Source organism: Hyperolius riggenbachi, chromosome 4 (assembly GCF_040937935.1).
Source record: "Hyperolius riggenbachi isolate aHypRig1 chromosome 4, aHypRig1.pri, whole genome shotgun sequence".
Lineage (NCBI taxonomy): Eukaryota > Metazoa > Chordata > Amphibia > Anura > Hyperoliidae > Hyperolius > Hyperolius riggenbachi.
Genome location: NC_090649.1, coordinates 119,116,894 through 119,130,683, shown reverse-complemented (window position 1 = coordinate 119,130,683; position 13,790 = coordinate 119,116,894).

The following is a 13,790-nucleotide window of genomic DNA, read 5'->3' as shown; positions in this document are numbered from 1 at the left end:
TATTTCAGGGAGCAGGCTGGTGTTGTACTTTGTTCTCTGGTTGAACTCGATGGACGTATGTCTTTTTCAACCAAAATAACTATGTAACTATGTAGCATTGTAGCGCTGTACATAGTTTAAAAAGTCAAATATTGGGGAGCATGGATACATGAGAGGTTCAAAACTCTTTAGAATCAGGACATCCAGCAATACAAACACAAATACAGACATTATTGATGTGAGGTTTGAGACCTCACCAATATGGGCACATGTTCAAATGATAAATTACTAATCAGTAATTACTAATTACTAATTAATAATCAGAATAAGACACACCAGGAGGCGGTCTCTGCCCTTGTGAGCTTACTGTCTAGAGGAAAGATATGAGAAAACCACATATTAAATACTAAAACCTGGGTTTCTATTGAATAAAATAATAAAAGCGCAGTGAAATTATATTGCACCACACAACTCTCCTGGCCTTGGAAAGAAGCATTCTACAGGGCAGCACGGTGGCATAATGGTTAGCGCTCTTGCCTTGCAGCGCTGGGTCCCTGGTTCAAATCCCAGCCAGGGCACTATCTGCACGGAGTTTGTATGTTCTCCCCGTGTCTGTGTGGGTTTCCTCCGGGCACTCTGGTTTCCTCCCAAATCCCAAAAACATACAGATAAGTTAATTGGCTCCCCCTAAAATTGGCCCTAGACCAGGGGTCTGCAACCCGCGGCTCCAGAGCCGCATGCGGCTCTTTTTCACCTTTGCCGCGGCTCCTAGGCCGCGGCTCAGGTAGTGTGTGTCAGTGGCTGCGGCGCGCGTGTGACGTGTGCTGCCGCTGGCCGGCAGCCTATCCGAGAGGCCGCCGGACCAGTGCAGTGCAGCGCTTCGGCCGGCCATTTTCCCATAGCCCTGCAGTGTAATGCAGGCAGGACGTGACGTTGGGAAGGAAGAGGATCGTGGGAGTTGCGCGCCACAAGGAGGTCGGGACCGGAGGTCGGGACAGGAGGAGATGGTGACAGGAGGTCTTCTGACTGGGTGAGTAAATGGGTTTTTCTTTTCATATCTGCTGAAGGATTGTGCATATTGGGGTCATATCTGCTGAAGGATTGTGCATATTGGGGTCATATCTGCTGAAGGATTGTGCATATTGGGGTCATATCTGCTGAAGGATTGTGCATATTGGGGTCATATCTGCTGAAGGATTGTGCATATTGGGGTCATATCTGCTAACGATTTGTGCATATTGGGGTCATATCTGATCCCGTATATAGCATTAAGGTAAGAAACAATATATGCAGTGTTAGATTTGTTTTATAATGGTTTTGCGGCTCCCAGTTTTTTTCTCTTTTCGGAAATGGGTCCAAGTGGCTCTTTATGTCTTAAAGGTTGCAGACCCCTGCCCTAGACTATAATACATACACTACGTGATACATACATAGACATAGGACAGTAGTAGGGATTAGACTGTGAGCTCCTCTGAGGGACAGTTAGTGACAAGACAATATATACTGTACAGCGCTGTGTAAGATGTCAGCGCTATATAAATTCTAAATAATAATAATAATCCTACATGAGGCAAACAGATTTCATGGCTGACACTAACTGTAAAGATGGGAAAGTAAACATATTTCATGATGGAATGGTTAGTAGAGTAGGTAAGTGTCGCTATATGACCAGTAGGTGTAGTCAAGGGTGCAAAAAGAGACCATGTCACATTATAATAAAGGTTAAAATAGTAGGTTGGTGCTAACTCTGGCCTCCTGGATCTTCTGACTGCTGGCCACATACATATAACCATGGCACTTCCACTGTCCGTACATTACTTCTAGACTCAAACATTTGTACTTCCCTAGTCCTATTTATGTTATCTTTCTTTTCCTCCTCCCATTCCCCTTCCTACCAATTTCCTTTTGCCTTTATCATCTTCATCATCATCACCTCCCACAAACATCCTATCACTCCTGAGCTTTACCCACACAGTGTGCCTTTCTGACTTTCTAACAATCTTCACTAAACTTTCACTATTTTGTCAATTTGCATTGATGTCTGTGGGGACAAATGCCGTAGTTGATCCCAATATATTGATACCAAATTTCAGAGGTATATCAAGGATAATCCCGGGAATATGTATAAAAAAACTTGACCTCAGTTTTTAAAAAATTGACTTTAGAGGGGAAACGCGGTTTATCCCAGTGTATTGATATATTAGACAAGCTATTGTCACCAGATTTGCTAGGTAATTCAAGTTCAATAGCTCCGTTGCTGGGAGCACTCTGCACATGAGCACTACATAGTGACTTGTAGTGTGCATGAGCAGAGCACTCCTGGCTACCGGAGCGTGATCAAGGACAGGCGCTGCTGGGCCAGTGCTTGTGCAGTAATGTGCCACCTGACCAACATGGCGTGACGCATGGGGGCATTTACCAGGGAACAGAGGGGGAGGAGGAGAGTGGGGTAGGGGTGGGCATGAGGACTGCTGCCAATACATGCCGGCTCCCTCCATTTGTACAAATGACTTTGCTTTGGGTATCCTTTCAGTTTGCATGCATTGATCTATAAAAGATTTTTTTTCTGTGTCAATTGGTGAAACTTAAAATTTAAAGTGATAGTACCCTTTTTTTTTTTTTTTACAATTGCTTGGAAGGGAGGGCTCCATGCTGTCTGTTTTCTAATTGTTAGGCTGGATACACATGTGAACTTGCAAAATTGCAACAATTTAAGAAAAAAAATTTAGTGATAGAAATTTTCTTCCAATTTTCCACAATCGATTCTTACTTTTGGAAATGGGATTTCATGTTATTTAGTTAATTGCAGGAAAATAAAAAAAAGTAGAGTTAGGTTTGCTTGTGGCATGCGATTAATGGATGCATGAAGCCAGAACAATTATTGCACACTTGTGCAGTCCATAGAAAACATTACAAGTGCCACAGTGTGACCAACGCTAAAGGGACACTTAAGTCAAACAAAAAAAAATGAGTTTTACTCACCTGGGGCTTCCAATAGCCCCCTGCAGCTGTCCGGTGCCCTCGCCATCTCCCTCCGATCCTCCTGGTCCCGCCGGCAGCCACTTCCTGTTTCGGTGACAGGAGCTGACAGGCTGGGGATGCGAGTGATTCTTCGCGTTCCTGGCCACAATAGCGCCATCTATGCTGCTATTGCATATATCATATACCATATAGCAGCATAGAGGGTGCTAATGTGTCTGGGAACGCGAAGAATCACTCGCGTCCCCAGCCTGTAAGCTCCTGTCACCGAAACAGGAAGTGGCTGCCGGCGGGGCCAGGAGGATCGGAGGGAGATGGCGAGGGCACCGGACAGCTGCAGGGGGCTATTGGAAGCCCTAGGTGAGTAAAACTCATTTTTTTTGTTTCTTAAGTGTCCCTTTAAGCCTTCTTCACTTTACAAATGGCTAGTGCAATCGCAAGCACTGAGCGATTTGTTGAGCATTTTTATAAAGCGCTTTTCCCTGCGCCTTGTGCTTAGAAAAGTGCTTTTATAAAGTACTTTTCTAAGCGCTTTTGCTGAGCGATTAATTTTTACACTTCCTAACATCGGTCTCTCTTGTACCCCGGAAATGAATAAATACAATGTAGCTATCGATAAAAGTGCTCGGGAAATCGCCATTCATAGCGCTTTTTCAAGCGCTTTGCAATTTCCCTATACTTTGTATTGAAGAGCAAATGCTCAGAAAATGGTACAGGTAGCGCATTTGCGATTGGAAAGAAAGCTCATTGCTCATGTGAGAACAGTCACATAGAGCAACATTGCACTAGCGCTCTTAAGGCAATTTTTAAAATCGCCAGCGCTTAAAAAAAAATCGAAAATGCTCATAGTGTGAACAAGCCCTCAAAGAAAATGTGTACTGTTACTTTAAATTTTAAAACTGTCACCAATTGACTAAGAAAAAAGCTGTATGAGTATTTATCAGAATTTGTTTATGTTGTGCATTTTTGCAATTTTACGTTTGTCGCAAATGTGATACATTTTAACAGTATTGCGTTTGTCCTGCTTTTTTCTGTTTTTAGTAAATTGTAAAATGTTCTGCAGCTGTTCTGTGTGTGATGTGCAATTCAAGTTTAATACAACTATGTGAGAATAAAGAAAAAAATAATTTTTTGTGAAAGTTTACATGAATTCAAAAGGATGTTGGATGCACTCATCTAATAGAGGAGCTTCTGTGTTCCCAAGCCTAAGATATCAGTACCTATGAGGCCCAGTGCACACCAAAAACTTCTAGCAGATCTGCAAAACAGTAGAGGTTTTTGAAGCAGATTTCAGAGTGATTCTAGGCATGTTTGGAGACGTTTTCTAAACATGCCTATCGTTTTTTGGAGTGTTTTTGTGTAGCAGATTACAAATATTGTTACAGTAAAGCTGTTACGGAACAGCTTCTGTAACAAAAACGCCTGGAAAACCACTTTAAACAAGCGTTTTTCAGAGCGGTTTTGCACTTTCCTATACTTTAACATTGAGGCAATAACGTCTCAGAAATCTAAAAAATGCTGCAGCCCCTGAATTTGCGTTTGTGGAAAAAAACGAGCCGCTCTGGTGTGCACCATCCCATTCACTTTCATTAGCCAAGCGGTTTTTCCCCTGCAAGCGTTTTAAAAAACGCTTCAGAACCGCTCTGGTGTGCACCAGCCCTGAGATCTGTCAGCAATATCCACAAAAAGGTTGGCACCACAAAAATAGCAGTAAAAATTAGCTCTTTATGGCCCAGTGCACACCGAGCGGTTTTTGGAGCGATCCGCCGGCCGCATCCGCCTCTAAAAACGCTTGTCTAATGTATTGCAATTGGATGGTGCACACCGGCGGTTTGCGTTTTTTGCCAAGCCGCAAACGCGCCTCCTGCTGCGCGTTTGCGGTTTTCGGAAGCGTTTCGTCCTCAATGTAAAGTATAGGAAAACCGCAAACCGCTCTGAAAAACGCTAGTTCAGAGCGGTTTGCCAGGCATTTTTGTTACAGTAGCTGTTCTGTAACAGCTTTTACTGTAACAATATGTGTAATCTGCTACACAAAAACGCACCCAAAACCGCTGGGTATGTTTAGAAAACCTCTCTAAACATACCTAGAATCGCTCTGAAATCAGCTCCCAAAACCGCTAGCGTATTGCGGATCTGCTCGCGGTTTTGGTGTGCACTGGGCCTTAGTAGGATGCCATTAAAACAACATGATAGGCCTGGTGCACACCAAGCGTTTTTGGTAGCGTTTTCAAAAACGTTGCCGCTTGTAAAAACGCTTGGCTAATGCATCTCAATGGGATGGTGCACACCAGCGGTTTGAGGTTGTTAGCAAACCGCAGACGTGGCTCCTGCAGCATTTTTGCGGCTTGCAGAAGCGTTTCTGCCTCAATGTAAAGTATAGGAAAAAGCTCAAACCACCCTGAAAATCTCTGGATCACAACTGTTTTCCAGGCGTTTTTGTCACAGAAGCTGTTCAGTAACAACTTTACTGTAACAATTTACGAAATCTGCTACACAAAAACGCTTCGAAAAACGCTAGGCATGTTTAGAAAACCTCTCTAAACATGCCTAGAATCACTCTGAAAATCTGCTAGAGGATTTTGGTGTGCACTGGGCCTCAAACAAGAAAAAAATAGGCGATACAAAAACTGTTCAATAAAAAACATTGAAACATAAAAATAGGCTATGGCAGCGATAGCCCGCTGTTTCGAGCTGGATAGCTGAGTGGCTTGAAAAAGAGCTATCCAGCTCGAAACAGTGGGCTGTCACCGCCATTGCCTATTTTTATCTTGACTATCATGTCATTTTAATGACATCCTAATAAAAGAGCTAATTTTTACTGCTATTTTTGTGGTGCCAGCCTTTTTGTGGATATTGGTGAAAGTTCAGATGGAATCAGAAACACTTTCATGTAAATAAACTTCATTGGTGTACACAGAAGAAACACAATCTGAATATTTGTTTACAGACAAAAATACCAAAACTGCAGAGGAAAAAAAAGGAAAATATCTGAAAAGTTACAAAATGCAGATTCACGCACGCGAACAAATGTGTAAAATAGCTTCTGGAATTTGAATGAATAAGTGTGAGATGAGTGTGAGAGATGCCTAAGGGGAACTTCACAATATACTGTGTTGCTCATTCAGAAATATAGGAAGTTAACACAATGGTGATGAAAAGTCACATTGCATGTTATCAGTGCGATACAATGCATGTTCTGCAGCATACAATCCATAGACTAATGCTTGCGCCTCAGCCATTACACCCGGTAACGCAATACATGCTGATGGTATCCAGGCGGAAATTATCGCACCGCAAATACACCAATGTGGTAGCGCTATTAACCATTTCAACCCACGGGTGTTTTTCACCTTATGCATTAGAGCAATTTTCACCTTCCATTGATGTGCCAATAACTTTATCACTAATTGTCACAAGGAATTGATCTATACCTTGTTTTTTCCACCACCATTTAGGCTTTCTATGGGTGGTATATTTTTCTAAGAATATTTTTTTTTTCTAAATGCATTTTTACAGGAATATTAAGACAAAAACTGAAAAAATTCATTATTTCTCAGTTTTCGGCCATTATAGCTTTAACGAGAACCAGAGACGAAGAAGAAATAGATTTATACATACCTGGGGCTTCCTCCAGCTCCATAAGCCTGGATCGCTCCCACGCCACTTTCCTCCGCTGCCTCTGTCTGCCGGTACCGGGTCCCGTCATTTCGACCAGTCGACGCAAGCGCAGTGCGCTCCCTCCGTACTGCACAGGCGCATGCGTGCAGAGCCAGAGGGAGCCCCTTTGGATGCGGAAGACTGGTCGTGTCCGGCGGAAGTGACGGGACCTGGTACCGGCGATAGAGGCAGCGGTGGATGGCAGCGAGGGAGCGATCCAGGCTTATGGAGCTGGAGGAAGCCGCAGGTATGTATAACATCTTTTTCCAGTTTTCAGTAGTGTTGGGCGAACACCTAGATGTTCGGGTTCGCGAATGTTCGCCGAACATCGCCGCGATGTTCGGGTGTTCGTGCCGAACTCCGAACATAATGGAAGTCAATGGGGACCCGAACTTTCATGCTTTGTAAAGCTTCCTTACATGCTACATACCCCAAATTAGCAGGGTATGTGCACCTTGGGAGTGGGTACAAGAGGAAAAAAAATATTTGAAAAAGAGCTTATAGTTTTTGAGAAAATTGATTGTAAAGTTTCAAAGGAAAAACTGTCTTTTAAATGTGGAAAATGTCATGTTTCTTTGCACAGGTAACATGCTTTTTTTCGCCATGCAGTCATAAATGTAATACAGAGAAGAGGTTCCAGGAAAAGGGACCGGTAACGCTAACCCAGCACCAGCAGCAGCAGACGTGATGGAACAGGAGGAGGCGCAGGAGGAGAAGGCCACGCTTTGTGAGACACAACAACCCAGGCCTTGCATGAGGACAAGAAGCGTGCGGATAGCATGCTTTGTACCGCCATGCAGTCATAAATGTAATAAAGATAAGTGGTTCAATAAACAGGGACCACGCGGCAACGCTAACCCAGCAGCAGCAGACGTGATGGAACAGGAGGAGGCGCAGGAGGAGAAGGCCACGCTTTGTGAGACACAACAACCCAGGCCTTGCATGAGGACAAGAAGCGTGCGGATAGCATGCTTTGTACCGCCATGCAGTCATAAATGTAATAAAGATAAGTGGTTCAATAAACAGGGACCACGCGGCAATGCTAACCCAGCAGCAGCAGACGTGATGGAACAGGAGGAGGCGCAGGAGGAGAAGGCCACGCTTTGTGAGACACAACAACCCAGGCCTTGCATGAGGACAAAAAGCGTGCGGATATAGCAGCAATGCTTTTTGCCGCCATGTAGTCATAAATGTAATACAGAGGTTCAATAAACAGGGACCGGAAACGCTACACCATCCCAGATGTTCCCAGATGTTCATTGGTCATGTTACTTGGTTGGGGTCCTGGAGTGTTGCATAGTCATTTCCAATCCAGGATTGATTCATTTTAATTTGAGTCAGACGGTCTGCATTTTCTGTGGAGAGGCGGATACGCCGATCTGTGACGATGCCTCCGGCAGCACTGAAACAGCGTTCCGACATAACGCTGGCTGCCGGGCAAGCCAGCACCTCTATTGCGTACATTGCCAGTTCGTGCCAGGTGTCTAGCTTCGATACCCAATAGTTGAAGGGTGCAGATGGATTGTTCGACACAGCTACGTCATCTGACATGTAGTCCTTGACCATCTTCTCCAGGTGATCGGTGTTGGAGGTGGATCTGCACGCTTGCTGTTCAGTGGGCTGCTGCTGCATGGGTGTCAGAAAATTTTCCCACTCCAAGGACACTGCCGATACCATTCCCTTTTGGGCACTAGTTGCGGCTTGCGTTGTTTGCTGCCCTCCTGGTCGTCCTGGGTTTGCGGAAGTCAGTCTGTCGGCGTACAACTGGCTAGAGGAGGGGGAGGATGTCAATCTCCTCTCTAAAGTCTCAAGGGCCTGCTGGTATTCTTCCATTTTGACCTGTCTGACTCTTTCTTCAAGCAGTTTTGGAACATTGTGTTTGTACCGTGGATCCAGAAGGGTATAAACCCAGTAATTGGTGTTGTCCAAAATGCGCACAATGCGTGGGTCACGTTCAATGCAGTCTAGCATGAATTGAGCCATGTGTGCCAGAGTCCTACCAGAATCCTCATCATCCTCTTGTGAGCATTGTGATAGTTGTTGTGATGCATCATAGTCGTCACCTTCCTCCTGGTCTGCTTCTGCTGACCATTCGCGCTGAATTGTGGAAAATCCAACGTGCACCGCTCTGGCCCTCGTCAGTGGTGGCATGAAATTCCTGCTCCAACTCCAGCTGTTCCTCCTCCTCTTCTTCGTCATAGCTGCTGGGGCCAGCGTTCCCTGAGGCGGATGGCCTGATGTTGGTACCATCACGCTGATCGTTTTCTCCTTCAGATTCCCCCAGTTGCATCATGACAGCTGTTTCCTTGATTTTCAACATTGACCTCTTTAGTAAACACAGCAGTGGTATGGTAATGCTGACTGAAGAGTTGTCACTGCTCACAAGCAACGTGGATTGCTCAAAATTTTGGAGGACTTGGCAGAGGTCCAACATGTTGGCCCAATCGGATCCACAGAAGCTTGGCAGCTGTCCGGATGCGCCTCGGTACTGCACCGTCATGTACTGGACCACTGCACTCTTCTGCTCACAAAAGCGGGCTAGCATGTGCAGCGTAGAATTCCAGCGCGTAGGGACATCACACAGCAAGCGATGGTGGGGGAGATTGAAGCGCTCCTGCATCTTGGCGAGTGCCCCCGAAGCAGTACTGGAATTTCTACAATGTTTGGCCACTCGACGCACCTTCAACAGAAGATCGGCCACGCCTGGGTATGTCCTCAGGAACCGCTGAACTACTAGGTTCATCACGTGCGCCAGGCAAGGGATGTGTGTCAGCTTAGCCAACCTTAAAGCGCGAATGAGATTACTCCCATTATCACACACAACCATGCCCGGTTTCAGGTCCAGCGGTGCCAGCCACAACTCCGTCTGTTCCTTTATTCCCTTCCAAATTTCCTCCCCTGTGTGCTGCTTATCCCCAAGGCAGATCAGCTTCAGCAATGCTTGCTGACGCATGCCAACAGCTGTGCTGCACTGCTTCCATGAACCTACTGCTGCTGGGTTAGCGTTTCCGGATGAGGTACAGCTTTGAGATGCGTTGGAGGAGAAGGAGTCAGAGAGGTAGGTGCTGCTGTTGTTATCCAGTGGGAGGGACGGCGGTGCAGCTGTTTGTGGCGTGGGCAACACCCGCGCCGTAGCAGGTGAGGAATCGCTGCCAGGCTCCACAAGGTTCACCCAGTGCGCGGTAAGGGAGATGTATCGACCCTGGCCGAACGCACTCGTCCAGGTGTCAGTGGTGAGGTGAACCTTGCAGGCAACGGCATTCTTCAAGCTTCGGGTTATTTTGCTGACCACGTGCTCATGCAACTCAGGCACTGCAGAGCGTGCAAAGTGGTAGCGGCTGGGAACCACGTAACGTGGGATGGCCACTGACATCATGCCCTTGAAGCTGTTTGTCTCCACCACTCGATATGGCAGCATTTCGCAGGCCAGAAGCTTGGCTATGCTGGCTGTTACTGCCACGGCCCGGGGGTCATTTGCTGGCAATTTCCTCTTGCGCTCAAACATCTCCGACACAGACAACTGAACCGTAGCGCTGCACACGGAAGGGCTGTTGGTTGTTGTGTTTGATGAAGACTGGGAGACCTCAAGAGCACTACTCCGGAAAGTGACAGTGTCAGCGTCGTCTGATGTTTGTGAATGTTGTGAACCATGCAATGGCTGGGCTACCGCTGCTGCTGAGGCGGGTCTGGTGGTGAGTCTGGTGAACCCAAGGGAGGCAGTGTTGCTGGTACCCTGTCCTGCCGAGTTTGCCCACAGAGTGGGATGTTTGGATAGCATGTGGCGGCTCATGCTGGTGGTGGAGAGGTTGTTAATACTTTTCCCCCTGCTCAGGCGGGTCTTGCACACCTTGCAAATCGCCATGGTAACATCCTCAGTGCAGTCTTCAAAGAAAGCCCAGACTTTGGAGCACCTGCCTTGCTGGCGATTTCTGTTTGCTCCTCTTTTGCCTCTCACTTGAACTTCCACGCTTGTGGTGCCTGAAATTGCGCGCCGCCTACCTTGTGGCACAAGGCGAACTCGTGCAGCAGTGGGTTCTTCAACAGACTCATCTGTGCTGCTGCTACGACGGCAATGTTCTCGTTCACAAACAAAATCTGGGTCTCTGTCCACATTGTCCATACCCTCCTCTTCCATCTCCTGAAACTCGTCATATGTCATTGTGGGGGGCCGCCGCCGTGGAGTAGAGCTCCCCAGAACAACCTCTGCGCAGCTCACTCCAACGTCGTCTTCCAGATCTTGTCGGCCGACCTCCTGCAATTGCAACCCCTCCTGCCCAACTTGCTCTGGGATTTGGGTTTCCGAGTCCTCCTCGGACTCGCCTTGTATTTCAGTGCGCGGTGCATTTCCCACAGTTAATGGTTGCGAATCCGGGCACAACATTTCTGGCTGTTCCTCCATTGACCTTTGAAAGGTGGAAGTTTGTTGGGCTGGGAATAGCTCCTGCGAATACCCCATTGTGTCCTGAGGTAATTCATCAGACTGGTTATCTGGCAGTTGTGTGCGTGGTGTCGCTGCCGGTTGTGTCAGCTTTGTGCCCGCTGGCTCCTTGTAACTGGCTGAGGACTCGGACCTCGTGCGTGATGTGCTGGTGCTGCTTAACCCACTGCTGGACGCTTGAGAGGTCATCCAAGTAATTATCTGGTCCTGTTCTTTTGGATTTGTGAGGGTTGTTGTCCTGGACAACATGGGCGGTATTGAGTGGGTTTTCTTGGGTGCTCCCCTGTGGCCTGTACGTGAACCGTCAGGGGAAACACCTTTTCCCTTGCCCCTCCCTCTTTCACCAGATTTCTTCCTCATTTCACTTATCCTTACAGTACACGCTGACTGGCAGCAGTACAGTGGCAGTACAGAAATGCTATACAGTACCACTATTCCCAGCAGCGACACAGAGCACAATGCTATACAGTGGCGGGTGAGCGGTGTACCACTATTCCCAGCAGCGACACAGAGCACAATGCTATACAGTGGCGGGTGAGCGGTGTACCACTATTCCCAGCAGCGACACAGAGCACAATGCTATACAGTGGCGGGTGAGCGGTGTACTACTATTCCCAGAAGACACAGAGTGGCAGTAAACAGAATGCTATATAGTGTGGCTGAGCGAGGTACACAGAGTGGCAGTAAACAGAATGCTATATAGTGTGGCTGAGCGAGCCGTGTACTACTATTCCCAGCAGACACAGAACAGTAAACAGAATTCTATATAGTGTGGCTGAGCGGTGTACCACTATTCCCAGCAGCAACACACAGCACAATGCTATACAGTGGCAGGTGAGCGGTGTACCACTATTCCCAGCAGCGACACAGAGCACAATGCTATACAATGGCGGGTGAGTGGTGTACCACTATTCCCAGCAGCGACACAGAGCACAATGCTATACAGTGGCGGGTGAGCGGTGTACCACTATTCCCAGCAGCGACACAGAGCACAATGCTATACAGTGGCGGGTGAGCGGTGTACTACTATTCCCAGAAGACACAGAGTGGCAGTAAACAGAATGCTATATAGTGTGGCTGAGCGAGGTACACAGAGTGGCAGTAAACAGAATGCTATATAGTGTGGCTGAGCGAGCGGTGTACTACTATTCCCAGCAGACACAGAACAGTAAACAGAATGCTATATAGTGTGGCTGAGCGGTGTACCACTATTCCCAGCAGCGACACAGAGCACAATGCTATACATTGGCGGGTGAGCGGTGTACCACTATTCCCAGCAGCGACACAGAGCACAATGCTATACAGTGGCGGGTGAGCGGTGTACTACTATTCCCAGAAGACACAGAGTGGCAGTAAACAGAATGCTATATAGTGTGGCTGAGCGAGGTACACAGAGTGGCAGTAAACAGAATGCTATATAGTGTGGCTGAGCGAGCGGTGTACTACTATTCCCAGCAGACACAGAACAGTAAACAGAATGCTATATAGTGTGGCTGAGCGGTGTACCACTATTCCCAGCAGCGACACAGAGCACAATGCTATACAGTGGCGGGTGAGCGGTGTACCACTATTCCCAGCAGCGACACAGAGCACAATGCTATACAGTGGTGGGTGAGCGGTGTACTACTATTCCCAGCAGACACAGAGTGGCAGTAAACAGAATGCTATATAGTGTGGCTGAGCGAGCGGTGTACTACTATTCCCAGCAGACACAGAACAGTAAACAGAATGCTATATAGTGTGGCTGAGCGAGCGGTGTACTACTATTCCCAGCAGACACAGAACAGTAAACTGAATGCTATATAGTGTGGCTGAGCGGTGTACCACTATTCCCAGCAGCGACACAGAGCACAATGCTATACAGTGGCGGGTGAGCGGTGTACCACTATTCCCAGCAGCAACACAGAGCACAATGCTATACAGTGGCGGGTGAGCGGTGTACCACTATTCCCAGCAGCGACACAGAGCACAATGCTATACAGTGGCGGGTGAGCGGTGTACTACTATTCCCAGCAGACACAGAGTGGCAGTAAACAGAATGCTATATAGTGTGGCTGAGCGAGCGGTGTACTACTATTCCCAGCAGACACAGAACAGTAAACAGAATGCTATATAGTGTGGCTGAGCGAGGTACACAGAGTGGCAGTAAACAGAATGCTATATAGTGTGGCTGAGCGAGCGGTGTACTACTATTCCCAGCAGACACAGAACAGTAAACAGAATGCTATATAGTGTGGCTGAGCGAGGTACACAGAGTGGCAGTAAACAGAATGCTATATAGTGTGGCTGAGCGAGCGGTGTACTACTATTCCCAGCAGACACAGAACAGTAAACAGAATGCTATATAGTGTGGCTGAGCGAGCGGTGTACTACTATTCCCAGCAGACACAGAACAGTAAACAAAATGCTATATAGTGTGGCTGAGCGAGGTACACAGAGTGGCAGTAAACAGAATGCTATATAGTGTGGCTGAGCGAGCGGTGTACTACTATTCCCAGCAGACACAGAACAGTAATCAGAATGCTATATAGTGTGGCTGAGCGAGGTACACAGAGTGGCAGTAAACAGAATGCTATATAGTGTGGCTGAGAGAGCGGTGTACTACTATTCCCAGCAGACACAGAACAGTAAACAGAATGCTATATAGTGTGGCTGAGCGAGGTACACAGAGTGGCAGTAAAAAGAATGCTGAGCGAGCGGTGTACTACTATTCCCAGCAGCGACACAATGACTGGGG